This window comes from Drosophila suzukii (genome assembly GCF_043229965.1).
Source record: "Drosophila suzukii chromosome Y unlocalized genomic scaffold, CBGP_Dsuzu_IsoJpt1.0 scf_Y1, whole genome shotgun sequence".
In the NCBI taxonomy this organism is placed as follows: Eukaryota; Metazoa; Arthropoda; class Insecta; order Diptera; family Drosophilidae; genus Drosophila; species Drosophila suzukii.
Window position 1 is genome coordinate 2216506 of NW_027255895.1, and position 7176 is coordinate 2223681.

The window sequence follows — 7176 nt, forward strand, 5'->3', positions numbered from 1 at the left end:
AGCCAAACAATACCTTGTGGAGGCCGCCAAGCAACACACAGAGGCCACAAGATGCCACCCATATCACAGACCCGCAGGAGGCCTGTCGAAAATGCGGTGGGAACGGACACAGGGCTAGAGGATGTCGAAACCAGCGGCTGTTATTTTGCTGGATGTGCGGCAAGGTGGGTGTCAGGAGCGTCGATTGCTGCCAACGATCGGGAAATGGCCAGCGATCTCAGCCGCAGAGAGGCGAGCGGGGATCGCATAATGCCACCTCTCCAAACTAACGGGCAAGCTAATCGAGGAGGAGCAGCAGTTGTCCGCAGCTGTGATGACTGGTGGGAACAGCTACAAAGCCACAATCGACACCGGAGCAACGGCAAGCTTCGTTAGCGAAGAATTGGCGGACAATGTTGCTGCTCTAGGAAGGATTACAAAGACGAGACGGCAAGTAAGGTTGGCAGATGGAAGGTGCGGCGGAATTGATGCGCAGCTCGAGGTGGAGGTCAAATTCGGCAACAAACAAGTGACCATGAGCCTGTTGATTTTACCCGGAGTAGTGGATCCATTAGTGTTGGGATGGAACTTCCTGAAACAAGGCGGAACCGAGATAAGGTGTGCTGGACACGAGATAATAATACCAGCCAGGAACCGACACAATGGATGGCTTGAGGAGAAGCTATCAGTAGCAGTCAGTTCAACAAGTAAACGAGTTGGACGATACTACAGCGTTCCTTGAAGCAGAGCTGGCAGACATCAGCACAATGACGGGAACATCGAATATGGCAGAAGACCAGATCAAAATGAAGAATGACAAGCCAATCAAGCAGAGATACTACCCCAAGAACCCGAAAATTCAAGGGGAAATCAACGCAAAGGTGGACGAGCTTCTCCAAATGGGGTTCATAGAGCATTCAAAGAGCCCATACAGCTCCCCCATCGTGATGGTGAAAAAGAAGACAGGCAAGTGGAGACTGTGCGTCGACTTCAGGCACATCAATGCGAAGTCAGTGAAGGATGCCTACCCAATGCCCCGCATAAACTACGTCCTGGACCAACTAAGGGAAGCGCGGTACATCAGCAGTTTGGACCTGAAGGATGGATACTGGCAAATCCCACTGGAAGAGAGTAGCAAGCAATATACGGCGTTCACGGTACCAGGCAAAGGTCTGTGCTAGTGGGGGTAATGCCGTTCGGACTTCACTCGGCGTCGGCAACGTTTCAGCGAGTTTTGGACCAAGTAATTGGCCCCGAGATGTCACCTCAGGCATTTGCTTACCAGGACGACATAATAGTGATCGGTCGCACGCTGGAAGAACACAAAAGAAATCTGAGAGAAGTGTTCCGGCGCCTAAAGGAGGCAAACCTGAGGCTGAATCAATTCTTTAAAAAGGAACTGCTGTACCTGGGACATCGAGTGACAAGCGAGGGAATAGGAACAGATCCAGAAAAAGTAGCCGCCCTCGCCGAACTGGAACCGCCATCGACCGTCAAAGAACTCCGGCAATACCTAGGAGTAGCGTCGTGGTACCGCCGATTTGTACCAGATTTTTTCAGAATCGTCAAACCCCTGAATGACCTGCTGCGCAAAGGCAGTAAGTGGGAGTGGACACCAGAGCACCAGATGGCGTTTGAGGAAGTAAAGGCATGACTCGTGGCAGATCCGGTGCTAGCATGCCCGGACTTCAGTAGAACTTTCATCCTGCAAACAGACGCCAGCGACTACGGCATCGGAGCAATACTGACCCAGGACACCGAAAAGGGCGAAAGAGTAATCTCCTATTCCATTTGAACACTGAACGGCGCGGAGAAGAACTATTCAACAACAGAGAAGGAGTGCTTGGCGATCGTCTGGGCGATCCGGAAGCTCAGGCCACTTTAAGTTAGTAACCGACCACATGGCCCTGAAGTGGCTCGACAGCATCGAAAGCCCTTCAGGAAGGATCGCCAGATGGGCCCTGGAGCTACATCAGTACGACTTTGAGATAACGTACAAAAAGGGTCAGCTAAACGTGGTGGCCGACGCATTATCAATACAACCACTACCAGAGACGCTACGAGGATTAAAAGAGGCGTCGGCAACAATAACTTCAGGAGGGTGCAGCTGGATCAAGGACATGGGCGAAAAGATAAGGACCCAACCGCAGAAGTACCCGGACTATGTTATGGATGGTGAGACACTGTACAGAAACATACCTCACCGAGCAGGCAGTGAAGACGTCGCGTCATGGAAGATGTGCGACCCAAAGTCGCTACGAGAAACAGTGTTGAGGGAAAACCACGACACACCGTCTGCGGGACACGTAGGAAGCCGGAGGACAATTGCACGGTTGGCAGCCCGATACTACTGGCCATGGATGCATAGAGACGCCCGAGCCCACGTACGAAAATGCGAGATTTGCCTGCGGCTTAAGCCCAATCAGATGCAGGCGGCCGGGAAGAGGTTGACCCAAGTGCCGGACAAACCATGGGCCACGGTATGTGCAGACTTCGTTGGACCCCTACCAAGATCTAAGCACGGGAACCAAATGCTGCTAGTCATGATAGACAGGTTTTCCAAATGGACGGAACTGGTGCCCCTACGCAGTGCGACAGCAGAGTCGCCCAAGAAGGCGTTTAGGGAGCGCATAATCGCAAGGTTCGGGGTCCGAAGGTGGTCATAACGGACAATGGAGTGCAGTTTGCAAGCCGCATCTTTAAAGGTTTCCTGGCTGAGATGGGTATCAGGCAACAATTCACCGGACCATACACACCACAAGAGAAACCAACCGAACGAGCAAACAGAACGGTCAAGACCATGATTGCGCAATTCGCAGGGCAGGACCAGAGAAACTGGGATGAGAAGTGGCCAGAGATTATGCTAGCAGTGAACACGAGCACATCGGAATCCACCGGCTATACACCGGCGTATCTTACCCAAAGAAGGGAACCACGTCTACCCAGCAGCCTATATGATAAGGAAACCCTAGGCACTGGACGAGCTACGGAGACCCCTGAGGAAAATGCCAACAAACTAAGAGAGGTATTCGAGATCGTGCGGCGAATTATGGAAAAGGCGTCCCAGGACCAAGCCAGACACTACAGTCTGAGAAGGAGGCAATGGTCACCAGCGGTGGGCGACACCTGTCCAAAGCGTGTTGAAGGATTCGCTGCAAAACTAGCCCCGAGGTACGATGGCCCTTACTAGGTTGTAGATTTCGTCTCTCCAGTGATCTGCAAAATTCGCCACACAGAGTCGAAGAAAGAAAAGACAGTTCACGTTGGCGAACTCAAGTAACAATTAAACGAGCAGACAGCAGAAACGTCAGATGTCTAACAACAGGTACGAGGCGACAGGATTAGGCGTCAGGCCGAAGCGAGAGTCATCTACACGCCACGCAGAAAGGTCAACCATAAGGGTAGGGCACAAGGACGTGGATAGGGATGGATGGTGATCCCGACCGCAAGGCAACAGGATTCAGCGTCGGGCAGTTGCCAGAGTCATCCGCGATAACGACAGGCGGAAGAGACACTTACAAAACGGCACAAGGATACGGGTAACGTAGAAGAGAGTATGCGCGGAAGGAGACAAGCAACATAAGTCGCGCAGTCCAGACATACACCGCAGCATCCGGAGATTCTATACGGAATGCGCCTGACGAGCTCGTTTAGTTGTTACCCGAGGAAAAGGGGAGGACGGTGCAGAATCAGATCTACACCGTAGCCAGCTGGTCACAAAAGACAGAAACACGCACCACACCAACAGTTAACTAAAAACAAGAAGAAGAACGGGGCATGTATGGGCCGCACCAGCAACCTGAAATTTAAAGGGGGCTTAATGCAGGAAGCAGAAACGGACATCATAATACTTACCTGCTGTCCTGGTTGCAAAGTGAATGCGAAGTCCTCTCCGCACCCGCTCTCGAAAGCTGCCAATATGGAGTCAGATGCTGCCAACAGAGGACGAGTGAAGGGCGAGAGAGGACGAAAGGATGAGATGAAAAGGAGTGAAGGAAATGCAAAAGAAACTTACCAATGAAAGTTGCAAAATCACCGCGAGCCAGGGAAGGGGGCGCCTCGATAGGCGATCGATTGGCACTGGATGATAGTGCGATCGATGGGGACACGAAAATGGAAACATCGGCCAAGGTGGAAATATCGCAACGAGCAGGTGGCAACGCCGCACCGTCGGTATCGATATGCGAATAAACATCGATCACGCACGAATGGTGTGACCAGGCGGAGGAACCAATAAAAGGAGTTGAACGCAGCAATGAGCAGCGAGCTGGGGATCGATAGCCCACGAGTATCGATGTCTCAGTGGAAACACGGGAAAATATCGGCGCGGGAGATTTAAAGTTGCTACGAGGAGGATGACCAGCCCTGTAGAAACTCAAGGGAGTTAAGAGCGTCGAGGTAGCATCGAGGGAGCAACGAGGGAGCGCCGCGGGAATCACAAGGACTCGAAGGCTAGGACATGCAAGGAAACGCCGGAGAGTAGAAACAAGTTCTAAATGTTTCCCGAAGTAAGGGGGGAATGTGAGGATTTGAATAACTCCCCATAAATAGAAGCGGCAGCAGATGGCCGCCCGCTTACCAGTTACGCGGCGAATTCGCGTAGTAACGGCGCGGTGAGGAGAGTTTGGAGATTTGGATGGAGAACGAGAGAGTTTGGAGACCAAGGATGGAGAGCGAGAGAGTTTGGAGACCAAGGATGGAGATCGAGAGAGTTTGGAGACCAAGGACGGAGAGCGAGAGAGTTTGGAGACCAAGCATGGAGAACGAGAAAGAATGGAGAATGGAGGCAAGAGTGCCGTGTGCAAAAACAGGATAACGGAACTCCACCGGACTTTGGACTCTCTCGTGAACTTTGGACCGGGAGAGGAAGTGCCACATCTCGGCAGTGGAGCGGCACACAGGCGTGCCACAAGCGGCACGGGAATCAGCGGGATGGCAGCAGTGGGCGGAGCATCTATTGGAAGCGGTACGTGAAGGACAAGTGGGTCAACCAGGAGTCACGGACTTTGGACCCAGAGTGGAGAGATCCAGCGGGCCGTGCGCAAAAGGGAAATAGCGGTTCCCTATATAAGGCCGCAGAGCACTGGCAGCTGGAGGAGTCAAACCTTCAAGATCAGTTAAAGCAAATCAGTCAAATAAGTCAAGCAAATAATCTACGAGGGAGCTACAACCAAGCTCCGTTCGGGATTGGGATATCAGGAATCTCCGAATTGAGACACAGGTGGCTTCGTTCTGGAAGGCATCACGGGGCTAAGTCAAGGCGTTTGTTTCCCAACTTTGTCACGACCACACACTGGCGAGACGCCCGGCGGGTCTGTCAAAGCAAAAGAGTCCTACGACGAAGAACCGTCAGCTTGGCGAGGAAAGTTGTCTGCGACCCAGCGTACCTTGCCCGACCAAGAGGCGGCCGCCTGTAGAGCCCTGCGATTACCGGCGAAGTTCCCGAACAGCAATCGCCCAACTCCCCGAGTGCCAGAACGACGAGATACTGGTCAGAAGACAGCGCAGAGGACATCGACAGCGACACCAGCAGACATTTCCGGCAGCCACGTTACCATCGCCGCGCGGAGCTCATTGGGGAGCGCAGAAGCGTCGCGGACGTCACGCATTAGGGCGAAGCCGGGTGGAACGTTCGTCTGCGCTAGGCGTAAGGCGAAGTGAACCGCTAGACAGCTTCCTGGCGGTAGCCTTGACTGTCAGCGCGAACTGAGCAAGAACCTAGCGGGACCGTCCGGGACAGAGCAAGGGACAGGTATTGCCTCGAATGGCGTCGGCCTGGAGAGCAAGGCTTGTTCACCCTAGTCTGAGAACGGTGACTCTTCCCTAAGCCCACAAGGCCGAACTCTCTGCGGGTCTAAGACGCAACAAGCGACCCCGAGGCAGCGCGTCGGCAAGCAAGAAGAGGCGGCCACTACGAGCGTCCCGAGACCCAGGATCCAGAGGAAGACGAGTCAACGAGTCGAGGAGCCAGAAAGAGGAGCGCCAGCAGCCGGCGGAACCAGAGCCAGGAGATACCGAAGCCAGCCCAGCCACACACCCGCTGTACTAATACCACGAGAATAAATCCCACTGTTACCATTTGAACCCTTTTGTTTTCTCACTGATCTACGGGCAATCACGTCATATAAATTTGGTGGGACGAACACACAATCTTCTGAGCTAGCCGCACGAAATCTGGTAGCGAGCAGACACACAAAAATCAGTTCGTTACAATATGAATATGTATGTAAATATTTATGGTGGATGCGGTACTGGAGAGACAAGGACCACTAGAAGCGGTCTCACCTACTGATCTAATATCTTTCCCTTTCTGTACTCGATATTCCTAAGTAACACTCGATATTCCGAAGTTGTATTCGATACCCAGTTGCAACGTGAGTGCAAAGTGGCAACGCACCGCCATACTCACTCGCTGCCAGAATCTCGAAGAGTACAGTTTAATAGCACACGTATATTTTGTAAAACCTAAGTTAACAAGTCGAATGTGAATAAAGCATATCATCATACTATTTAAGTCAGCGTCATCTTTTCTAAAAGAGGACCCTGCAATTTTTGGGGGCTCAACCGAGATATAGCCTACCATTCGACAGAACTTTCACCTTGGCAAAAAACACGTGGAGTGCGTATGCAGAGAGCTGGTGAAATTAAACAAATCGGCTAGATATCTTCAAATCGTCATAAGCAATTTGGCTGGAGTGTGACAAAGAAGGCTGGCGCAGAAAGCAGACACAGTTGGTGGCTTTTGCAAAGGCAAGAACTTGGAGAACTAGCGGACGATGTGCTGAAAGGATTAGGAGGCAGCGGATCGTGGCTGGAGATCTAGGAAGCAGCAGACACGGGCTGGAAGCAGTGGAGATACAACGAGCAAGACATTGGATCTGGTGTGGTCATCGGAGCGTGCGTGCAGGATTGTGCAAGCGGAAGGCTGGTGCACAGATCTTGGCAGCAGACGAAAGCATCTAGAAAGTTCCAGTTGAGTTTGGAAGTCTTCATTGTATGTGTGACGCTACAAAAGCGGGAAGCGTGGCAAAGAAATACGAGGACGACCAAAAGCGACATCATTGAGCGAGTGGCTGAACTTTTGGAGGAGTGTTGCCGGAAAGTTTATTTCAAGTCGTTTGTAAAGTAGTGGGGTAACATTGAAATCAAGCAGTTCCAGAGACAGGGTGGTTAATCTATTTACAATTTGCTTTTGAT